This window comes from Triturus cristatus, chromosome 6 (assembly GCF_964204655.1).
Source record: "Triturus cristatus chromosome 6, aTriCri1.1, whole genome shotgun sequence".
In the NCBI taxonomy this organism is placed as follows: domain Eukaryota; kingdom Metazoa; phylum Chordata; class Amphibia; order Caudata; family Salamandridae; genus Triturus; species Triturus cristatus.
The window spans coordinates 1,765,246,149-1,765,272,155 of NC_140589.1; positions in this window are offsets into that span (position 1 = coordinate 1,765,246,149).

The following is a 26,007-nucleotide window of genomic DNA, read 5'->3' on the forward strand; positions in this document are numbered from 1 at the left end:
GAATCAACCATCCCTCCCTGCAAGGTCTTCTAACCTTTTATCTAAACTAAATCCAACTAAAGCAGGGAATACCTCCAAAGAGAATGGAGGCATTGGCCATCAAGATCTGGGTAGCTTAAGATGGAAAAATGTTGTGAACCTCCCTCCTGAGGCAGCTCCTTATGTAATAGTTTTGAGTGGAGTGCCAGAGCTTGCTAATCCTGACCTGGAAACCCCCCGATTCTTTAAAAAATAAAGTTACTAGTTGGTTGAATACCCATAGGCCTCTCCCTCCGCCTATGAGAGCTGATGTCTTGATGGTTAGGAGGATCAGCTGGCTGGGAAATACAAAGAAGCAAAGTAAGGGTGACTGCGTTCTGGTGAATTTTAGAAACCCACAGATTGTTTCATATATTTTCAACTGGAGGGGGAACATGGGAGGTTCATCTATCCAACCTCTTCCATTATCCTTCTTCTACCCACCATGTAATACTCACGCTTACCCAGAGAATGCTGAAGAATGGATAAGGGTGGGACCCACTTCCCAAAGTAGAAGACACAGCCACATTAGGTACAATCCGCCCACTTTGGATGACTATTCCTGTTACAATAGGTTTAGTTGCCTTGAGGAGGTTGATTGACTGCAATATGAGAATGGCTCCAGTGGGGAAGAGGGAGAGCCTTATTGCGTACATCCGCAGCTGGTGGTTTCCTCCCCTGATAGCGGCTATTCTAGACAAATCCCGACTTTAATTAATGAAGCTTCCTCTGAAAATTCCCCTGATACTTCTAGTGGCCGATCTTTATTAAAAATTCTTTCTTGGAATACAGCTGGTCTTTTTAATAAGCTCAATTGTTTTGAATCGGGCTCATTTATAGACCTTCATGATATATGCTATTTCCAGGAGACATGGGCCAGGGAAGATCATTTTCGTTTGGGGTTTGCTTCATTTTCAGTTCCAGCTAAGTGGGGAGGAAGAGGCCGACCGTCAGGCGGTTTAACAATCTGGGTTACCACTCATTTGGGCTGCAGTGCCATTGTTTTAGATACAGGGTCCGATGATGTGCAGTGTGTACTCCTGAACTGGCGGTCTGGCTTACAACTGGCCTTGATTAATGTTTATTCAAGACCGGTCAGTCTCTCCGCCGAGTCAGGGGTCATTGAAGTGTTATCCACTGTACTGACTAAAATTCCAGAGGATACTCTGCTAGTGGTGGGCGGAGATCTTAATTCTCCTTTTGAACCACTTGAGGGGTTGCTGGATGCCATAAACCAGGAGGAGGACGACCTATGGAAAATCCCACCTGTGGTAGGCCCTACAGTAAGATCTTGGGCTCCTCTGGCTGTCCAAATTACCTCCTTAGTATTGGCTCACTCTATCAGAGCATGTAATGGTCGAACAAAATCTGATAACCCTTCCAAGCCTACCTTTAATAAATCTGGTAGGGAGGCACGACTCGACTATATCTTTGTCCAATGTAAGGAATGGAATCGAGTCCAGGATTTCAGGGTGCTCCCTAGGGGAGAGAGTGACCACAATCCCCTGATCTTGGATTTTCTACTACCAGGCATGCGTAAGGATGAACCTTTATTGCAATCCGACAAAACTAATAGTCTTATTCTCTCTAATAATAGACGTAGGGTGAGATGGGCTAAATTGGCTAGTAACCCAGATAATTTATCTAAAGTTTACGCTAGCGTTAGCCCAGTTTTGGAAGATATGGCTGTTCTTATTGAGCACCAACCCCTGTCTGATTTTTATGGAAAAATGGCCGAACTCAATAAGGCATTATTTTTTAGTTTAACAGATATTTTAAACCCTCTAGCTCCTTGCAGGAGAAGGCCACGTAGAAAGCACCCCTGGTATAACAGGGCATGTAGAGTAGCAAAGACTGAATTGTTGAACGCACTAAAAGATAATGCTAACAGGGATGTTATCCAACAAAGGAGACGAGCTTACCGAAATCTCATTCACCACGCTAAGCTTGAGTGGGGAAATGAGAACTGGGTTAGCCCAACAACTGCCCTAGCGGATAGGGACCCGAGGAGGTTCTGGCAGATTGTGACTACTGGATCAGTTGAACCAGACCCAGCAGTCAACCCGAATATTGCCCCAGAAGTCTGTGAAGATCACTTTAGCCTACTGTACAAGGGGGATCATCCCTGTATGGAGGCTATATCGGGCGAATTGTTGATGAGTGATGTTCCTGATACAGATTTGATTAGTTTTACTCTGGCTGAGGTCCAGGCTGCTATATCTGCGCTTCCTGCGGGTTAAGCTCCAGGGTTGGATAGGGTCCCCGGAGATTTATATAAACATGAACCTAGAGTATGGGCGCCCTATCTTTTAATAATATTCAATGCAATTTCTGCTGGCATGCCGGTTCCTCACACTTGGCTGGGCGCGGAGGTAGTCCCTATTTTTAAGAAGGGGTCGCCCCTCCTCCCAGCCAATTATAGGCCAATCAGCCTAATAGACGTAGCCCAGAAACTCTTTGCCAGGCTGGTTTTAGACCGCCTTTTGGATTGGATGGAGGAATCTGAGATCTTGAGCCACTACCAGGCAGGTTTTAGAAAGAGTGTATCGACTATTGACCAGATTTTTAGACTGAATATGCTTTTCTGGAAGACGGTTAAGGTGGAGGGCGGCTCCCTATATACCGTCTTTGTAGATTTGCGTGCGGCCTTTGATTTGGTCCCATGTATGAAGCTTTGGGTTGTTTTACGGGATTTAGGAATTCCACCCCCCTTATTGGATATTATAATATGACTTCATACCCACAACTTTGCTAAGGTCAGGTGTGGGAGAGAAGGAAATTTGTCATCTAGCTTCCCCGTTGATAGGTGGGTTAGGCAGGGTTGCGTCTTGGCGCCAACCCTGTTCTCTCTCTATGTAAATGGAGTTAGCTCCCATTTGAATGCGGTCCCCAACAGATACATACCAAAGCTGGCTGGCACAGGGATATCAGCGATTATGTTTGCTGATGATACCCTGTTACTTGCTAAGTCCCCAATGAGTATCCAGCGAGTTTTAGATGGTTTTGTTTCTTTTTGTCATGATCGGGGGTTGGAAATAAACACGGCTAAAACAAAGTTTATGATTTTTAATCCCACTAAGACATCTCGCCCAAATCCGGTTATAGATGGTGTCAGCTTGGAAAGAGTTCAGATGTTTGAGTATTTGGGACTGACTCTGAATGAAAATTTGGTTTGGACCCAACACCAGATTTAATCTCAATTAAAGTTAATGCAAAAAGCGGGGGGGATTATTAAACTTTGGAATAAATCTCATATAAAACCTATTGGACCGCCACTTGAGATTTATAAAATGTAGGCTAGAGGGGCAGTAACTTATGGCACCGAGTTGTGGGGACACAATTGTGCCCCTGCAATCGTTGCCACGGAAAACAAATTCCTTAGGAATTTACTATCCCTTCCTACTAGTTCTCCCCTTCTTCCTCTCAGGCTTGACCTAGGAATCAGATCTATAAGGGAGGAACTAGGTTTAAAGCCCCTAACTTTTTGGAGGCGTCTATGGGTAACCCCTGAACTTAGTATCTATAGGCAAGAATTCTTGGAATTATTAAAATATCCAACTATTCAGAAACTCCCATGGTTAAAATATATAAATGATGAGTTTGACAGGTTGGGGTGTTCTTTTCTATGGACAAATCCAGAAGAGGCTTGCAGAACTATTTACCGTAAAGACCTGGTCAGTATGTATTACGATAGTAATTTGTCTTTTTGGTTTGTGAGCGATAAAGTGGGCTCAATGACAAGCTCATTTTTATTAATGAAAGATTATTATAAGTTGGAGACAGTGTTGAATGATATCTATCCCATTGGTCTCAGGAAATTATCTCTCCAATGGAGACACAATTCCCTTCCAATTAGAGTTTTTACGAGTAGATGGCACCCACCAACTACTATAAACTGTCCCGCCTGTATTGAGATCCTAGAAAATTATATTCATGTAATGTTTTTCTGTCCTTCGTATAAGAAGCCCAGGAAAAAGTGGATTATTCCCTTATGTAAAAAATGGGGGTTTAGGAAACATTTGGATGCTTATCGAATACTAAAATCTGATTTATCTCCACTAACTGTCTTTGCTGTTAGTAAATTCCTAGCTGCAATGTGGAACATCAGAATAAGTTTAATGGTATAATGAGAGTATCCCTGCTGTACATGATTAATCAAATGATGGATGAGTTTCTTAGTTGATACTCTCTTCAGGCAATAATGATGATTTTAATCTCTTTGGTTAATATTGTTATTTAAAGATGTATTTTTTACATTGGAAATTTGATAATGTTTGGTATTTAATTGTATTCATCTCTTTTGTGACTTATGTGTAGTCGAAATAAAGATAATGAAATGAATTAAATAAATAAAACTATTTACCTTGCGCTCGCTGCATCGCCAACTCAGCGATACAGTGAGTGCAAGGTAAATAGTTGTATTTATTTAATTACTTACCTTACTCCTGTCTGTCGTATGTCCGAGTCCACTAGCCCCTCCCCCGCCCTGCAGCACTCCCTTAGTGAGCCACCACTGATCCCCATACCATCTCTGGTACCCCCTTCCCTGCACTTTCCTCTTACACCATCACTTACACCATCCATTAATCTCACCTATATCCTAACATGAACTGAAACCCCTAACCCAACCTAGAGCGGCCGACTTTGAAGCTGGGGATCCAGGTTAAGGTCTTGGTGGGAGGCTCAAGCATCCTGTGATTCTGGACAATTCACTTAATCTCCCCATACCCAAAAATGAATGTGTCTGTCTGCAATGCAACTGATGCCCATGTAAAGAGCTCTGATACCTTCGGATTGAGTACGAGCTATATAAAACTGCAAAAACAAACAAACACGTATCTAACCTGAAAACCCTACTCTTACCGCCATCCTACGAGCACTAACTCTTATTCTCACCCCAAACCAGCCCCTAAATCCCTTACTTTAGGCCTAACTTCTATGCCAATCGTAGGAATAACCATTATTGTAAACCAAATAAATATTTTACTTCACAACAAATCACACACCAAAACTTAGTTTTATGCTAACATTAACTCCTAAACATAACCACATCTAACCCTAAACGTCTCATTAATGCCATCCTTAACCGATACATATTTTCACAATATTTTTTTGATTTGCAAATTGTACTTTTTTGTACTTTACTCTTTGACTTTTTTACCATTTTCTCTCTATATTATCTTTTTTGTTCTACTCTTTCATCTGAAATTTGCATAAAATGAAATTAAAATGATAAAATACTTTCTCCCCCCCATAGTGTACTTCTACATCACCCATACTGTATAAACATGATCTACATGTGCAATTTTGAACCACACATTCCTTGACTTTTCTAAAGCATTCTGCGGCCTCTTTTTGCCAGGTCTGTCTGATGTAAATATGTCCAATAATAAAATCGATAGATATTTTAATTGATATGGTCCACTGTATCTTTATACGTAATGGGCAAGATCCAATATTTTGCTGGTCTGAATTTTATAAAGTACTGCTTATATCAATCCATTTACCCAGTATAAAAATTAATAAGAACATGGACTTTAAAATAACATTACAGTGCTTTTCACAAAGGACCAGATTTATCAACATCAAAAGTGATGGAAACCAGCACAATGGGTTGATTTGTTAATTACTTTACACTTTTTGCACTGGAACACTGTCTATAAGTAACGCAAAGCAGCACTTTGCACTGCTTAAAGTTACTTTGAGTCTAGAGGACATCTCATGGGTGGTACATGGGCTTTTCCATGCAGTCGCCCATGTTTTTTTGATGCAAAACCCTAGCTATTAACAATTGGAGACAGGGCTTTGTGCCCAAAAATTTACACCCCCCAGAAACAGGCACAAAGAATGAAAAAAGTTTTTTTTTTCTCTAAACTTTTCTAATTTTGTATCTGGGCTGTACTGTACAGCACACATCCTTGTTGGAAAAAGCAAAGTATTTTGTACAGGAAGCGTACCCTTCCAATGTAAACAATATGCTTGTCTCAGTGAGCAGTTTTGCACTATTCTTAAAATAGTACATTTGTCCCTAACTTTTTGGTTTTAAAGAACATATTACTGAACATTTTGAAGAGCAGGATGAGCACCTCCAATCTGAACAACTTCTGCACACCCTACACCAGTCTTCAAAAACAGAATACTATCAGAGAATGTCATATGAGAGAAAATAGAGAGCAAATATTATGCAACTGTCCCCCAACTGTAACACTTGCGATAAGAAGAGATTATAAGAGAATACAGTAATACAACATTGTTCAGCAAGAAGAAAACAATCATCAGATAACACAAGCATTAGAGTCAATGATTATTAAAAACAAGTACCTTTGGTTTAAAGAACCAAAAATGTACAAGTAAAAGTAAAAAAGGTTCTAATTGATCTGGAGTAATCGATTCTTCTTCACATAGGATGGTATTTTCTATAATCAAAAGCGACAAGCACTGATTAATAATTAAATCTCTGTAATTACAGCTTTTCGCATCACAGAGGGTTCACCGCAGTGTATGACAGGGATAAAGGGAAACTGCTCTGGAGATATGAAAACATTAATTTGAAAAAGGCTTAAAGATTTTAAACGCATAATCTTCTAGCACTGGAAAAAGGTATCTGCCTCCAGTAGAAAAAGGTTTTATAACAGAACAATGGACTCTTTGAAAAAGAAAAACAATACACACAAGAAATGAGAAATAATGTAAATGAAAGAAAAAATGTTTTTCGTGTTTAAGAGATTCAAACACAAATCCAGCAGCTCAGTGACGTTTTATTCCATAAGGCAGCATTCATCCCTTCAACTGCAAGGTCTTAGATCTCTTGCTGTTACTCCCACTCAGGACGAAAAAAGGAGGAAACATAAAAGGAAGATTAAAAATGGGTAAAGCAAAGTGATTAAAATAGCATTGGTCCGCAAAAGACTAAAAAAAATATAAAAATGAAAGAGATGAGAGAATGTTCCACGTTACAGCTATACATCACTAAGTAAGTCTTGAAAAAAACTACTTCAATGATTTTAAACTCTTCAACGAGCATTGGGTGAAAGTGGGCGACAGCAATGAAATCTCATCCTAAACTGAAATTGCTGGACCTAAACTGGTTGGAACTAATTAAGAAACAAGCATTGGCATAGCCAATAGGTCTTGCTTTTGGGACCTCATAAGCATTTAGTCATGCCGCCCTACGAGCTCAGCGGTTGCTTATAAATAACCAGCAAAGGGATGAGGCATAGTAAGGGAGGGTGTTGTACTCGAATCCTTTCCTGCGCTGTCGAATGTTTTTAGTACTGAGTAATCTGGTCAAAAACACTGCACACAGGGCTCTTGGTGCCACAGCCACAGGACCTAAACCATAGCAGGTTAAGGAGCAAGTTTTATAAAAAATATTTTTGAAGACGTGCCATATCTCTCTCATAACAAAAAGTCTTGCACATTTAGCTCCTGGGCGAAGTTTTGGAGGACATACACACTCCCGTATTATTCAATCTTTGAGTCAGCTGGCTGCTAAAAGAAGTGTATTCTCCTTGTGTAGATTGCACAACTACATAGGTATGTAAACTTGGTGCTTAAGGGGGACACATGTTAGCCAGGATTACATGTACCACTGTTTTCACCATGCACAGAATTGTACTGCAGCACATCATAATGTATCCCTGCTGCCCATTATGGTATAGACGTGGCTAATTCACCAGTGACAATGCAACGACGATATGCACATACTTATGAATCATGCTGCAAGCTAAGATCACCAATGCTGTTTTGGGGTTGTGTTTTAGACCCCATCTGATGTATTGTATGGGAGTCATTTTAGGATGCATTTCCCTTCATAAACACATTGAGACTAGCATTCCTACAAGCCACGTGTTACAGAACTCACAAAACCAATGAGACAGCAGAATAGACAAGCATTTGCAATGCAATAGGTCTCGCATTATAAAAGTGTGAGCAGTTGGCATTGCTAATAATAATGCAACACTAGCTATTGGCATTGTAAATGATAATGACATTGTTTGTTTTATAAAATAGATAACAAGGCATTGTCATGAGCAATGCTAATAGCTTAAACTTTTGCAAATGCAAGACCTATTGCACTTGTTTCAGTACTGAAGGGTTTTTTAAAGTTTAATCACTACTCAAAATGAAATCCATTTTATTAGCGTTGCCAGTGCTCCTTTATGTTTAATGCCATAAATGAAACACAATGTTCTAAGCAGATTGCTAAATAGCATCTCCAGCCCCGATCACAATGTCTCACTTCATGCTGGACAGTGGGCACCCTGTTTACATGCAGCGCCAAGTCGGGGTGAACTAATGCACAGGCTGAGGTCTGTCAGCCTCCGAGGCTCAAAGAATTCCTTGGAACAGTCCGCTGTGCCAAGGGTATTTCCATGTGTACAGCACACACTCTGCAACAGCAAGTGGTTTTAAAGTTGGGGGTGACTTCCCAAACTTTCCTGAGATGTTCATCATGTTTGGTGACAGCGTATTTATGCTGACAGCCCAAAAAACTGTTTGTGGTTGTGTGTTGTGTGGTTGTGTGTGTGTGTGGTTGAGTGTGTGTGTGGTTGTGCATGTGTGGTTGTGTGTGTGTGTGTGGTTGTAGTTGTTTGTGTGGTTGTGGTTGTTTGTGTGGTTGTGTGTGTATGGTTGTGTGTGTGTGTGTGGTTGTGGTTGTTTGCCTGGTTGTGGTTGTGCGTGTGGTTGTGTGGTTGTGTGTGTGTGGTTTTGTGCGTGTGTGGCTGTGTGCATGTGTGGTTGTATGTGTGTGTGGTTGTGTGCATGTGTGGTTGTGTGCGTGTGTGGTTGTGTGCATGTGTGGTTGTGTGTGGCTGTGGTTGTGTGTGTGGTTGTGTGTGCGTGGTTGTGTGTGTGTGTGGTTGTGTGTGTGTGTGTGTGGTTGGGTGTGGTTGGGTGTGGTTGGGTGTGATTGGGTGTGATTGGGTGTGGTTGGGGGTGTGGTTGGGGGTGTGGTTGTGGTTGTCTGGTTGTGGTTGTGTGTGTGTGATTAGTTGTGTGTGGTTGGTTGTGGTTGGTTGTGTGCATGTGGTTGTGTGTGTGGTTGTGGGTGTGGTTGTGTGTGTGGTTGGTTGTGGTTGGTTGTGTGTGTGGTTGTGTGGTTGGTTGTGGTTGGTTGTGTGTGTGGTTGTGGTTGTTTGTGTGGTTGTGTGTGTGGTTGTGTGTGTATGTGTTGTGTGAGTGTGTGTGTGTGTGGTTGAGTGTGTGTGTGGTTGAGTGTGTGTGTTTGTGTGTGTGGTTGTGTGTGTGGTTATATGTGTGGTTGTATGTGTGGTTGTGTGCGTGGTTGTGTGCATGGTTGTGTGTGTGTTGTTGTGTGGTTGTTTGTGTGTTGTTGTGTGGTTGTTTGTGTGTGTGTTGTGTGGTTGTTTGTGTGTGGTTGTGTGTGTGTAGGTGTGTGTGCGTGGTTGTGTGTGTGTTTGAGGTTGTGTTTGAGATTGTGTGTGTGGTTGTGTGTGTGGTTGTGTGTGTGGTTGTGTGTGTGTTTGGTTGTGTGTGTGATTGTGGTTGTGAGTGTTTGTGTGTGTGTGTGTGTGTGTGGTTGGGTGTGTGTGTGTGGTTGGGTGTGGGTGTGGTTGGGTGTGGGTGTGGGTGTGGTTGGGTGTGGGTGTGTGTGTGGTTGGGTGTGGGTGTGTGTGTGGTGGGTGTGGTTGTGTGTGTGGTTATGTGTGTGGTTGTGTGTGTGTGATTGTGTGTGTGGTTATGTGATTGGTTGTGGTTGGTTGTGTGTCTTTACATTTTTCTGGAGGACCATACTATGGTTAAGTGTTTCGTGGCAGCTAAAGATCTGGTAACTTACACAAACATTATGGGATGTAATACTTAACAAATTGCACTATTTTTACCAGACTTCTGCAGAATGGAAAGTAAACAGGACTGGAAACCTGGTGTGGTTAGATGATAGCACCAGCCAAAAGGGCGTAATTAGAAATTATGCCAATTTGACATTGTCACTTATGCAGATTTTTGGGACTGGTGATATTTCAAGAGTATTTAAAGTGCTACATGATCTTTTTCCATAGTTAATAGCAAAAATGATCAATAGGTGAGGTGTCACAGTAGATTTTAACCGCAGATGCACCCCAAATGGTGACATACATTTAGCCTAGATGTACCTAAAAGACTTTATAAGACTAGAAAAGAGCTTTTAAAAGCTCTGACCTACCTAGAGGGTGTGGTAAAGTCAAGTGTACTCTTCAGTGTCATACGATTTTTCAGGTTAAATAATTTTGGGAAGATAATTGGACAGGTTCAGTCTAATTCCACAACCATTCCATAGCAAAGGTTATTGCAATATGAAACTGCATCCCATTTAACCTGGCTATCAAGTGTAAGGTATCAGCCAAGGCACAGCAGCAGCAAAGGAAGCTTAAAGTCTGCAGCTAGAGATTCAGGTGGGCCAAATTTTTGTGGTTTACTTGATGGTAAAAATATGAACTGCTGCGGGGCAGGGAGAATGAGAAAATTGGGGGAAGGGCAAGGAAATGCTATTTTTGTTTAATTGTGACACAATTTGGATAATTCTTAATGTTTACACCAGATAGTTTCAGATATGTTTACAATTTCATAGTGTAATCAGAATTTAAATAGTTTTAAGCAGCATCTGCCCAAAAAAGCAGAGAGTAACACATTGTCTGTCATTGGCTGCTGAAAAGGAGGCCTTTGTTACAAATAAGTGCCCGGATTGGGTATCCTTGCATGAAAATCCCACTGCATACTCTATTGAGTATAGGCCTCCCTTTCTGTTCTAAAAGGTTATCGGCATTTGAATTACCATATGATAGATAAAGGATGCATAAACATTGTGACATACAAGATACACAATACAGTGCAATAGAATTCATTGTATCACAAAACATAGATCAAATTAAGAATACAAGCATGGACCGTTACCACCCAGCATAGTAGGTCACATATGATGAATTTATAGGCCTCCCTTTCCTCATTTCGGGAACATTCGCCTCTACCATCTACCTCCGAGGAACGGACATCTGCGATTTGCACTGCCAGGAGGAGAAGTTGTTACATCAGAGAGCTCATATTATAGCACTGGTGGCTTCAGGCAGCCAAAACTGGGGGTGCCACCTCAGAGGTATGAAGTATTCACAACCTGAGTTATTCTGCTCTCACTCATCAGTGAGGGTTAAAAACGCGAGTTCTGAACAGTTATTATAAATGTGTCATGCTGTGAAACAGTATGTCATGGAACATTCATGCAGCCATCTATAATTGTTCTATAGAATTTATACACAGTATTTGTGGCTAGAGAGGCCGGTAAGCTTTTATTAAGATTTACAAACCTGAGAGCTAGTAGAACCAGGTTTGTAGTATCCAAAGTCCGATGGGCTTGTAACCTTGGCACTATGCATATTTCAAACCTAAACTCCACCACAATGGACAAAAATTGTCCCCATATTGAGTGCCTCAGTAGAGAGGCCAAGGACTGAATGTGCAAGCAGTCGAAAGGTAAAAGTACTGGTTTTACACTGGAGGGGATTGTGAGGGATACTGCACTGGAGTGAAGGGCTGCAGCTTAACGTGCTCTCAAACCAACTCAACAAGCAATACATTCACAAGCAAAAAAACAAAAGAACCTAGAGGACATTTGGTTTTCATATTCCACAATGCAACGAACATTAGTTTTTGTGCGATTGCTGCAACGCATCATATGGTTGCAGGTGTTAAAGAAAGGCAGCCGAATGCACTAAATATCCAGACTCATGATTCCACCTGGCATGACATGTACTTGAAAACATGCAGACTGCTTTTCCATTTTCGCACTAACCTGCCTAAGACATTGTTCACACGTGTGTTTCAGCGAGACAAAGACATGCATGGACAGTGAAGCACTGACTGTAGTCAATGCAGCTGTAAATATGTTAATGCAATGGAAGGTGAGCTATTATTTGGTGACTGTGCAATGAGTTTGTTTTTACAACAAAGTGGTTACTATATAGCAAATCTACAAGTACAGTTATCCCACAACAATAAGGGGCCATTATACATGGGTACAGTCAGGTCACACTTACAGGAAATCTGTTAAAGCTGTGGCCGGCGGTAGCATTTTTTTCTTTCTAATCGCGGCACCGGTGCTTTTCTTTTAACATTAAAAGTAAAGCGCCGGTGCCTCGATTATAGCAAAAGTAAAGAAATAGAAACAAACATCTATTTCTTTACTTTTGCTATAATCGCGGCACCCGCACTTTACTTTTAATGTTAAAAGTAAAGCGCGGGTGCCGCGATTATAGCAAAAGTAAAGAAATAGAGGTTTGTTTCTAGTTCTTTACTTTTGCTATAATCGCGGCACCCGCGCTTTACTTTTAATGTTAAAAGTAAAGCACCGGTGCCACGATTAGAAAGAAACAACAAGGGGACAGTGAAAGTAATCGCGGTCAAAGCGGCGCGCGCGCCCGCACACATGCACTGTAGCTCTAGGCTGGCCTGGTAGCACTTTTTGGAGCCCTCTCAATAAGTCTCGCCAGACCAGCGCATGCACTGGGTCAGGCGAGACCTAAAAAAGGACTGTCACTGCATAGTCGAAAAATCAGTTTGTATGAGTATAAGTCACCATTAAGAAGCTTGACAAATGAAACCAGTCCTATTTTTCCAGTCATTGGCATGTTGAAAGGTAATATATTGTCTAATTTTGACTATGCAATTGATAGTATGTATAGATGTACATATCTATCAAAACAATATCTTTTCAGGCTTAGAGTGCCATATAAATTATGCAAAAAGAGAAACAAGGAACTCAGGGTAGTTACCAAGTTTAGGTGGAAAGCAGCTCCTTTATATGGAGCACCCTCCAAACCTAGCGACATTCTAAACCTGCCATATATATATATATATATATATATATATATATATATATATATATTCACTGAAAAAACCATAGGTTTCACACATGTTATAGTTAGCGGAAATTTTACTGATAAAAAACCAATGAAATTCCCCCGTTATAGTTAGTGCAGGCAACTATAACTCACGCGACCGCAATCCTCTGCTGATGCTAATACTGTATTTAGACACTTATTTGCCCATGTCTTCTTCCATACATTTTTAGCTATACATATATTACAAATATTTTTTTTTCATAAAGACACATATGTCATCAGCAGAAGATTGCGGTCGCGTGAGTTATAGTTGCCTGCACTAACTATAACGGGGGAATTTCATTGGTTTTTTATCAGTAAAATTTCCGCTAACTATAACATGTGTGAAACCTATGGTTTTTTCAGTGAATTTGCAAGGTTTTTTAAATGCTAATTCCTAACTATAACGTGTGTGAAACCTATGGTTTTTTCAGTGAATTTGTACGGTTTTTTAAATGCTAAGTTACTTTACGCCATTCGTGGCGTGCGCGCCCACTTAACGCAGTTTGTTCCGTGCGCGCACGGTGCGCTTCGCCACTTTACGCAGTTAGTGCCGTGCACGCACAGTGGGCACGCGGTGCGCTACGCGCACCGCGTGCCCACGTTACGCTAGATGGGCCATGTACGCACGATGCGCTTCGCGCACCGTGCGCACATGGAGGACATATGATGCACTTCGTTTTGAAAGGTAATATTTTAATTTTTCGCACCACATGTAAGCCATGCACAAATGGTGCACTTCGGGCACAATTTGCACACGGGGTGGGGTGAGTGTGGATATATATATTTTTTTAATATTTTTTTACCGTACGCGTACGGTAAGCGTAATCGGCGAAATTAGCGAAAAAATTAAAATTCCGTTTTTTGCCTTGGGGGATCTTTGGGGACTCCCTCAACATGGCTAGGTGTTTTGGAGCTGTCCAAACAGCCCCTTTACATGTTTTTGGTCTTTGTATTTTAATCATCACTCTCAGTGCGAGAGAGAAAATGGCGGCCGCCGCTTCCTGGTTTCGGCCGAATCGAATGTTTACTAAGATCTAAGAGCCAATCAGAATCGCGCTCGCGCACGCCACCGTACGCGTACGGTAAGCGTACCGTAAGCGCACCGTAAGCTGGCTCAGATATATATATTGATTTAAAGGCTATTTTCTCAGAATCTACTGAACAGATTTACACCAAACCTACAAAAGGCACTTCCTTGACCTGAGGACTACCTCTCTGCCAAATTTCTAGTAATTCTGTTCAGCCGTTCGGGCTGTAGCTGTGTCTAAAGGTCCTATGGAAAAATGCATGGGAAAAACGCGTTTTGGGACCCCCCTTTTATCTCAGCCCCCGCTTGACGAATCCCCCCGAGACTTTCAGGGTAGGAGCGGAGCGTAACGCCCCACCTATTTTGAAACATTTGCGAGGATTCGTCGACCGGCGCCAAAGTTATTCAAAATAGAATGTTGCGGATTTCCTATGGAAACCTGGTCCTAACTATAACTACCTACTGGCGACCGCCAGTAGGTAATATATATATATATATATATATATATATATATATATATATTCACTGAAAAAACCATAGGTTTCACACACGTTATAGTTAGGAATTAGCATTTAAAAAACCTTGCAAATTCACTGAAAAAACCATAGGTTTCACACATGTGATAGTTAGCTGTACATTTCACTCGTAAAAAACCAATGAAATTCCCCCGTTATAGTTAGTGCAGGCAACTATAACTCACGCGACCGCAATCCTCTGCTGATGCTAATACTGTATTTAGACACTTATTTGCCCATGTCTTCTTCCATTAAATTTTAGCTATACATATATTACAAATATTTTTTTTTCATAAAGACACATATGTCATCAGCAGAAGATTGCGGTCGCGTGAATTATAGTTGCCTGCACTAACTATAACGGGGGAATTTCATTGGTTTTTTACGAGTGAAATGTACAGCTAACTATAACATGTGTGAAACCTATGGTTTTTTCAGTGAATTTGCAAGGTTTTTTAAATGCTAATTCCTAACTATAACGTGTGTGAAACCTATGGTTTTCTCAGTGAATTTGTACGTTTTTTTAAATGCTAAGTTACTTTACGCCATTCGTGGCGTGCGCGCCCAGTTAACGCAGTTCGTTCCGTGCGCGCACTGTGAGCACGCGGTGCGCTTCGCGCACCGCACGCCCACTTTACGCAGTTAGTGGCGTGCACGCACGGTGGTCACGCGGTGCGCTGCGCCCACCGCGTGCCCACGTTATGCGGGATGGGCCATGTACGAACGATGCGCTTTGCGCACCGTGCGCACATGGGGGACATATTATGCGCATCTTTGTGAAATTTATTCTTTGTTTATTTCTTACCTGTAATAAGCCTTGCACAATTGGTGCCCTTCGGGCACCATTTGCACACGGGGTGGGGAGGGATTGGATAATTTTGTTTTTTAAAAATTTTTACCATACGCGTACGGTGAGCGTAATCGGCGATTTTCCGAAAAAAAAATTTTTTTTTATTTGGGCTTGGGGGTTGTTTGGGGACCCCTATATCAATGCTGGGTGGTTAGGATCTCAAGAAACTGCCTCTTTAGACATTTTTTGGCATCGTTTTTGCTGCCCAACTCAGAGAGCGAGAGAGAAAATGGCGGCCGCCGCTTCCTGGTTTCGACCGATTCGAATGTTTACTAAGATCTAACAGCCAATCAAAATCGCGCTCGCGCACGCCACCGTACGCGTACGGTAAGCGCACCGTAAGCGCACCGTAAGCTGGCTCAGATATATATATTGATTTAAAGGCTATTTTCTCTAAATCTACTGAACAGATTTACACCAAACCTACAAAAGGCACTTCCTTGACCTGAGGACTACCTCTCTGCCAAATTTCAAGTAATTCTGTTCAGCCGTTCGGGCTGTAGCTGTGTCTAAAGGTCCTATGGAAAAATGCCCCCGCTTGACGAATCCCCCCGAGACTTTCAGGGTAGGAGCGGAGCGTAGCGCCCCACCTATTTTGAAAAATTCGCGAGGATTCGTCGACCGGCGCCAAAGTTATTCAAAATAGAATGTTGCGGATTTCCTATGGAAACGTGGTCCTAACTATAACTACCTACTGGCGACCGCCAGTAGGTAATATATATATATATATATATATATATATTATCTACTGGCGGTCGCCAGTAGATAGTTATAGTTAGGACCATGTTTCCATAGGAAATCCGCAACATTCTATTTGGAATAACTTTGGCGCCGGTTGACAAATCCTCGCGAAATTTTCAAAATAGGTGGGGCGCTCCGCTCCGCTCCTACCCTGAAAGTCTCGGGGGGATTTGTCAAGCGGGGGCTGAGAAAAAAGGGGGGTCCCAAAACGCGTTTTCCCCATGCAATTTTCCATAGGGACCTTTAGTCCAAGGTACAGCCCGAACGGCTGAACAGAATTACTTGAAATTTGGCAGAGAGGTAGTCCTCAGGTCAGGGATGTGCCTTTTGCAGGTCTGGTGTCAATCTGTTCAGCAGTTCCTGAGAAAATCAAAAGTAAAATCATATATATATGTGGGCGGAGCCTAACCACACATCTCATCCTGAGATCTGATTGGCTGTCAGCACTTCATCCAAGAAGTGTTGGCAGCCATCTTGGGACCAATATACATGATAGCACCTCATTAAAAAGCATTGCAGTTAATAGAAGGTTTTAAGACTTTAGTTACATTATAAATCATTTGTTGATGGTACCATACTCATTTTAGCAACTGTGGTATGTTCTAAGGTTATTTCACCATGTGAAAAAGCCTTCTGCTGGGATATCATGATTGAGAGAAAAATATTTTCTCATGCTTTTCCCACAGAGGTTTGGAAGGTGATCTATAAGCTAAACTGAGAGCTTATTTTCTGTAAATTCACATTATCTTTCTCAGTCATGTGAGAATGAAGTCTGACATTCTCAGTAAAACATGTACACCCAACAAGGGCAGAGACTGTCAGTTGATTCCTTTGTGTTCTACTGCAGCTTCCCAGAGTGTTCCAAAGAACAACTAGAGCGCTAACAGTCCTACTTATGCTAAACGTATGGCACACCTGAAGCCATCTTGCTTGGATTAAAGTGGTAACTCTTAACCCCTTGTGTGCCCCGCCCTTTCCCCGCCCTGTGCCGGGCGTTGAATTAGCGGGCGGGGTTCATGACGAGATAGTCTCGTCATGGGCACAGCGCAACCGCGGCCCATGACGAGACCATCTCGTCATGGGCACTCAAGGGGTTAAAACATTTAATTTAAAAAGGAACACAATGAGGGTGTTCATTTTTCCATAAAAAGTATGATTAGTGCTGCAGAAAGAAAAATTAGGGCACATTTTGAGTGACTTCTCAAATCCTCTTCTATTTCATTAAAAAATTCTGACATGCAGACTGAAACATGCACTTTCAATACCAGCAGCAGTTTTCCCTGGTGAGCAGTAGCTTTACTACAGTGCTCTAATGAGCAAAAAGAGTGCTAACATTCTGAATTTATGGAAAATGTGTGACACATCTGAATGCCTTTGGAATCAAAGTAAAAAACTGAAAGTATTTCCTACTGAGGAGACTGCAGTAAATGAGGAAATTAGGAAACTTCATAACAAATAAGTCTGCCAAGATGGCCACCAGAGACAAAAGAGCCCAAATGTAGCCCAAATATCACCCAGATGTAGCCCAGGTATAGCCCAATGACAGAATGTCCCAGAGTGTTCTTAAAAACAACTAGAGCGCTTACTGTCTTCATTATGACAAAATTATGGCACACCTGAAGCCATCTTGATTGGAATAAACTGGTAACACTTAAAACATTTAATTTAAAAAGGAACACAATGAGGGGGTTCATTTTGCCATAGAAATTATGATTAATGCTGAAGAAAGAAAATGAGGGCTCATTTTGAGTGACTTCTCAAATTCTCTTCTATTTCATTAAAAAATTCTGACATGCAGACTGAAACATGCACTTTTAATACCAGGAGCAGACTTCCATGGTGAACAGTAGTTTTACTACAGTGATCTAATGAGCAACTAGAGTGCTAGCATTCAGAATTTATGGCAAATGTGTGACATATCTGAATACCTTCATAATGGAATCAAAGTAAAAAACTGAAAGCATTTCCTACCGAGGAGACTGCAGTACATGAGGAAATTAGGAAACTTCATAACAAATAAATCTCCCAAGATGGCCACCGGAAACAAAAGAGCCCAAATGTAGCCCAAAGTCACCCAGATGTAGCCCAAATATAGCCCAATGACAGAAGTGTGCAAAACACTTATTATTTTGTGTTTTTGCAGTGTTATATAGTGCAGACTTGTCAGGTATTGGAGTGCTTTACATGAGCATTGGTTACATCACACAAGAACAAATTCATTTTGGTTGTAGACAAGGGGAGACTAACAGGCACATGCATCATCATAGGGTTTTGCGATTCCTTAATAGCGATTATTAAGGAATCGCAATTAAGGAATAGCAAAACCCTATGCATGTAGGAATCGCTAAAGAAATAGCGATTCCCACAAATTCCTTAATTGCGACTAGCAAATTGCGAGTCGCAATTAAGGAATGTCTTCCCATTCATTCCTATGGGCCTCCGGGCCCATAGGAATGAATTGGAGATTGCAGGAGCAATTTGTGAGTACCAGTAGGTACTCGCAAATTGCTCCCGCAATTTCGATAGTGCAAGGGTGTCAAAATGACACCCTATTGCACCCATGTATGTTCACTCTGCACAAATGTTGCATACAGACATGCTCTAAGGGCATGTGTGTGGGCAACATGAAACTTAGAAAAATGCAAATAAGTGCATTTTTCTAAGTTATCGCAAATTACCATGAGGTCCAGCCTCATGGTAATTTGCTCACGCTAATAGCGAAATCGCTATTTTTTAAACTGTAATGCATTGCATTTAAGGAATCTCAATTTGGGATTCCTTAAATGCAATCGCTATTTAAGGAATCGCTATTTTGAGATTCCTTAAATAGCGATTTTTGCATTTGGGATGATGCATCCCAAATGCAAAAATACCGGTCGCAAAGGGCTTTGTGCTTGATGCATGTGCCTGTAAGTGATTTGACCAGAATCACAGAATGTCGAGCTGAAGCAGAAACTCCAACCTGGTTCCCCAGTTGCAAAGTCTGCAGTTCTGGAAGTAACACCACATCCTCTCCCCTAAGTGCAACATTTAATCAAGTGGTCAACTGGATAAAAAAACATAAAGGTAACAAATAATTTAAAAGTGCTTTCTCGCTATTTGAAAACTCAGAAAATATGTCCCTATTTTAGTCTTTTAGAGCACTAACCATAATTTTGATGCCAATAAGACCCTCTCATATATGTAATTTCTAAAGGAAATGCTATAGGTATTACAGTTTTGATTACATCAAGATGACGTCAGGCGTTCCACACTTTTGCAATAAATATAGAATGTTAGCAATCTAGTTGTTCATTAGGATACTGTTGAGAGGCAGAGGCCAGGGGCACGGACTCTGAAAATTGAAGGCAGGTAGGAGGGTGCAAAGGCAACAATTTAACCACACTGAGCAGGCAGGAAGGGCTGTGGCAGCACAACAGACTATGGAGGGCAGTGGAAAGGGGGGCAGGGGCAACGAACCAACAATACAGGACTTGCAAGAGAGGCTGTGGCAATGTAATAGACCATTGTGGGCAGAAGGAAGAGGCAATGGTAGTACAACCATACATGCCAACAGACCCGATTCAGCCAGGAAACGTCCAATGTTTTTAAGCTCAAATGGGCTTTATTTTATCTGTCTCCTGTCTACAATCTCCTCTTTTTCAATGTAACTCAAAGGGGAAAATCAATACCCCAGTTTTTTTGTCAAAATCTCCCTCTTACCAAGTTCAAAATGTTCGCAAGTATGGTACATTGGATCATGGAAGGAAATGGGGTAGGGACATGGACTTGGATAACAGAGGACAGGAGGGACATGGAGAGGTGCACCAAACTGACCCTGCAGGGCAGGCATCAGGGTTTGCAGCAGCATAATACACCACATAGAAAGCAAGAGGGAGGGGACAGGACCATGCCAATGGACAACAAAGAACAGAGGGGCAAGAGGCAGGACCATAATGGACAGACAGGAGAGAAAGCTGCAGCATAACAGACCATAAAGGGCAGGAGGGATGGATCAGGGGCATTACAATGGAACAGACAAGCCAGGAGGGAGGGAGTAGGGGTCTGCACATGTAAACAGAGGGCTGGGGGCAAGGGGGCAGGGCAGGGGCAGCAAGATAGCCATGGAGGTCAGGCAGGATGGGCACTAGAAGCAAGACACACCATGAAGAGCAACAGTGAGACTGTGATGGCATACACACAGACCATGGAGGGAAGGTGGGAGGGGTTCAGGGGCAGCTAACTGACCACACAGGGAAGGTGGGAGGGGCCATGGCAGCACAGAAGTCCATGCATGGCAAGTGGGAGGGTTAGTGGTAGCACAATGGCTATGATGGGCAAGAAGGAGGGTGCAGGGGCATGCACAAAGGACGATGGAGGATAGAAGGGAGGGTCAGGACCTGTGCACAGACAAGAAAGTTCAGGGGAAGGGGCCTCACAACAGACCGCACGGCGCAGGCAGGAGGAGCAGTTGCAGCACAACAGACCAGGGAGGGCAGAAGGGTGTGGCAGTACAATGGACCATGTAGGACAGGAGGAAGAGGATAGGGGCATGGCATGTGGACAGGCAGGGTGGAGGTGGCAGGGACAGGTTATAGTCATCTGACAATGCTAGGCAGGTGGGAGGGGAGTGGCAGCTCAACAGAACACTCAGAGTAGATAGGAGTGGCAGGTCCATGGAACATGGTGGGCAAAAAGGATGGAGCAGGGGCATGCATAAAGACATCGGAGGGCAGGGGGAAGGAGAATAGGGGCAGCAAGCTAAGCACAGAGTTTAAGCAGGAGGTCAATGATGGGGCATAGAATTGGGCAATGGAGGGCAGGAGGAGTGGACTGGTACATCATACTAAATTGAGGGCAGTGGCAGCACATCAGACCATGCATGGCAGGAGGGAGGAGGCTAGTCCATGGATTCACACAACAGAGGATAGGGAGGAGGGGGATGGGGCAGCAAGCTAACTGTTCAGAGAAGGCGGGTATTAGGAACTTTATTGTTTTTAAAACGTGTGTCTGTGCGAACTACTTAAAATATGAACAAGTATGCAGCATAATCTCACTTTTATTGAGGAAGAAGAGGACGTTTGTGACTGTGACTCGGGGCTCACTTGGCAGAAACACCCCCTGACCCTCCACCCCCTATCGCAAAATGTAATGCCCGTGAAAAGGGTAGGTGAACACAGTGTTATATAGAACATAGTCCTGAGAGCACGATTGAAAATGAAAACTAGATATAGTGTATGGTATAAACTATGCACCAAAAAGTGTGATATAAGATGAACCGGGCGTGAAATATAATATGCAACACATTGTGCGCAATGACAGATTCATTGGAGAGCGCGAGATAGCACAGGCACTAGCGCGTGCTATGCGATATGCGCCTTGGAGTGTAATATAGGCCTGGGCGAAGCACTACGCTACGCTCGCGTAGTTTGCGAAGTTCGCGCTACTTCGCACTACGCGAACTGCACGTAGCACAGTGCGAACACGCGTAGCGTAGTGTTGCGTAGTGCTGCGGTCATTTTTTGCTTGCTCGCGGTCCTCAACGTCAAGTTGGCGACCGCGAGCAAGCAAAATGACATCCCGGCGAGACTTTTTCCTTGTTCGCGATCGCAAGCATGGAAAATAAACCTCCCGGCGAGATTCCCAACGCGAGGAGGTCAGGTTTCTCATTGCGAGGGGTCGCGTATGCTCGCGACCGCTCGCGATGAGAAACTACCAGTTCGCGTTGAGAAAGCTGCCGCTCGAGTAAAAATCTACTCGAGCAGCAGAAAACTACAGCTCGCACTGTGCAAGATGCCATTTTCAATGATTGCACAGTGCCGGTTGCTTGTCCGCACTGTGCAATCATTGAAAACAACATCTTGCACAGTGCGAACATGTTACTACGCTGTTCGCGAAGTGCTACGCTTAGCTCGCGTAGTGCGAACTTCACTTTGCGTAGCTTCGCGAAGTGCTACTTTACGAACTACGCCCACCCTTAGTGTAATATGCACAGGGCAGTGTTGTGTAACCTAACTAGTCTCTAAAGTTGTAATATAAAATATGTGCTGGGGAGTGTAACGTTGCATATGCACTGTGACAAAGATATGGATCCCAGATTGTAATATGTATGGCATAGCACTGTGCGTTATAACATAGGCATCGAGGAAGGCACGTTAGATGGGGCAATATAACCCGTGCGAAGACAAGTGTGGCAAGACATATTCACGGGGTGGTGTTACAGTGCACATGGGCTAGAGAGTGTCATAGCATATGCACTAGCTAGTGGAATACAACACAGAGGTGTGTGGCACTCAGCAGGCAATGGTGGGTGTAACACAGCATTGGGCTCTGCCAGGAGCACGCTGTGACTCTCAAGTGATGTTCGTCCCCTTTCCAGAGAGTGAAATAAAAAGTATTACACATCCGGCAGTGGATGTGTGTTTTATTAACCGTGAGAGGGGTTTCTTGCATAGTTTTGGTCGAATTTTTGTCGAATCCCCTTTGAATGGCTTGGTCTGCATGTGTATTAAATGTGCCCGTCAATAGCTACCCATGTTTGTATAAATAAACAACGAGGGTGTCTACCGGGATTAGGCACGGTAGGGCATCAGACATGTCAGAGCTTCACTAGTGGTGTGAATACATTCCACGTGGATTCATTGTATGCATAGTCGCCTTTTAATGAATATCACTCAAATCGTCATGGTGATAGGTACGTACGGTTTGTCCAGCATGTCCTCGGTGTGTCTATAAATATATATTTTTTTAAAATAATAAAAAACAGTGGCCGGCCCTGGGGATTGGGGCCAAAAAAATATAATTAGGAGACAGGCCCTGGGGGATGGGGTCATCAGGGCCAATAAATTAGAATAAGAAGGGGAACCACACAGCCCCCCTTCTTAAAAAATTAAAATAAATAAAAGACTGGCATTGTGCCGGAGGCCACGCCCCCTCCTTGCAGCACTCTGCAAACGCGCCCCCTGGCGAGTTGTAAGTTGGGGAATTAATTCCTCTTCAATACTGAGGGTCCCTGAGGGCCAACTATCCCAACAGGCATCTCCAGTATGCACCAGGGAGCTGCGCTGCAGACAGGTGTTCTGAGGCCAAGCCCCTTTTTACACCTCTCTGCAACGCAGCTCTGTGGCGCTTACTGGAGGTACCTAGTGGTCTAGTTTGACCCTAGGGACCCTTAGGATTCAAGGGGACTTAATCTCTCAACTTAGAACAGCCACAGGGCGCGTTTACACAGTGGTGAAGGGAGGGGACGGGGCCTGAGGTGACGTGTGCAAACACGCACTATGGCACGTTTTAAATTGGGGATATAATTTTCCTTCAATACTGAGGGCCCCTGGGGGCTAACTAGCCCACCAAGTGCTTCCAGTAAGCGCCACTGAGCTGCATTGCAGAGAGGTGGTCCAGGCCGTGCCACTTTTTACACCTCTCTGCAACGCAGCTCTGTGGCACTTACTGGAGGTACCTAGTGGGCTAGTTGGACCCTAGGGACCCTCAGGATTCAAATGAACTTAATCTCCCAACTAAAAACGGACACAGGGCGTGTTTACACAGTGGTGAAGGGAGGGGACGGGGCCTGAGTTAACGTGTGCAAAAACGCCCTGTGGCCTGTTTTAAGAGGTAGTTTTAATCCCCCTGCCCTATTATATACTAGGGGCTTACAGAGGAGGTCATGCTAATCACAGGGGGACCCCAACGCATAATGTTCCCTAGTGTATGTAGGTGTTTTCACTGTATTCTAAGTGTCTTTTAACATAGCACTGGCTCTAGGACTGGTTAGTCAGACTCAGTTACCACCAGTATCCGTCTGAAAAAGTTGAGGGTACAGGATGATTTTGCAACAAGGCTTCTTTCTGCTCTTCTTTTTGTTCTTTCTGCACGTTATCCTTCTTCCTGCACTTTTCTTCGTCTTTGAGGACTTCTGTTGCTTCTTTCTGCACTTCTTTTTTTCTTTCTGTGCATTTTTTCTTCTTTCTTCACATGTCCTATCTCTGTAGGCATAGTTAGAAATTAGCTTTTAAAAAACCTTTGAAATTCACAGAAAAAACCATAGGTTTCAGGCACGTTATAGTTAGGAATTAGCATTTAAAAAACCTCAGAAATTCACTGAAAAAACCATAGGTTTCAGGGGTGTTATAGTTAGCTGGACTTTTCACTTCTACAAAACCATTGAAATTCCCCCGTTATAGTTAGTTCAGTTAACTATAACTCGTGCGCCCGCAATGCACTGCTGATGCCGTCACATATTACATCACTCATGACATGGTCAGTGACATCACTCATGACATCACTGATGACATCTCAAATGACATCACTGATGACATCACTGATGACATCATCCTTGTGATAGAGAGGCAGACCTCCTCTCACCCTAATATAACCTTTGATACACACATTCAAAAATAGAGACTAAACTTTTCAAAACAATGGACATACCAATACCAGTTACAACAACCTCTTCAGTAATTCTAAGATCCACATACACATCCACTCATTCACCAACAGTCCTATACAGTCACTCATACATGTATTCACTCATCATATGTACTCATACACCTATACATCCTGTTACACATTGCCACTCATCCATAGAGTTACTCACACACATAGTCACTCATGCTAATAAAGAATCAAATATACATTTATTTGCATATACAGTTATATACACACCACCACACTTACTTCTACGGAAACTTACACATACTTTTAAACAATCACTTATAGAAACACATACTTATTCATACAGGAACTCTTTCAATCTCTCACTCTCACATATACTCACTTATATACACCAATAGTCACATATACTAGTTTAGAACATATGAAGTTACTCATAAAGACACTATTGATGCAGTCATTCACTCACTAACACACCCATACACACACTCATCCACCCATACAGTCCTGCACACATGCTGTCTTCAACACATACAAAGAGTGAGTCACTCATTCATGCACCTATGCACTACATAATACCCCCCACCGAACCATGCAGACACTCAGACTCATACTCAAAAAACCAACTAATAACCTATATAGACACCCATGTAGCTACTCACCAACCCATGCAGCCACTTATACACAAAGTGAGAGACTGATACAGATATTTACATATGTAAACATTACTCACTAAGCCATGTATTCACTATGATACACTTAATCAGTCAGTTACACAATCAATTTTTCAAAAACAAATCATCCATTTAGACACTTATATACCCATTTATTCTTCCATCTGTGGAAATATGGATTTTTCTGGTCAGTTATGTCCCCTATCTTGGACCCCAACGGTTCTATGTGCATGTTACAAGTACATGTATGTTTCCTCCAGTTCCAGTTATGAAGACGCAAATACATGTGCGTCCACCGTCAACATGTCCTCTGTCAGATCCGCCATGAATAGGCCGGATATTCCATTCCTAAATATGAAAGGCCACCGGCTTTATATGGTTCACTTATGCCATTTTACAGTCCAGGCAAGTAGGCCCTGATTCTGTCATCAAACTCTTCTTGCCTTCTGCCTCTGAAAGCTCCAGTCTGAGCCTGCATCTGTGACCATGAACTTTGTCTCATTCTCTGCGCGGCTCACGAAGCCTGACATCAGCCTATTCTCTGCCAAGAACTGTATTTCACCTTCGAATTATCTGCTTCCCCCTCAGCCGATGCATTCCTGCCTAGTAGTTTAAGTAAACATTCTTCCAGTTACCAAGCAAAGGGCCCGGCTTCTCTGTCCTCATGCAAGTAATTCATAGCCCTGTTACCATGGAATATTCCTATCCCCTCGCATTTAGTGTAGACACTTAGACGCTTGTACACGCACGCACAGTCAGTATGGAATAGATTCTGTCCGAGAGTCCTTCTTTCGTGGATAACATAGTTCTTTAAACATAGGATGTTAGATATGATTTGGGATTAGGTTGACTTGACCCCCCAGACTTCTTGTCTCCACATGTAGAGCTAAATGTCAAGTCCCCTTCACCCCCTAGTTACACGTCAATTACACGT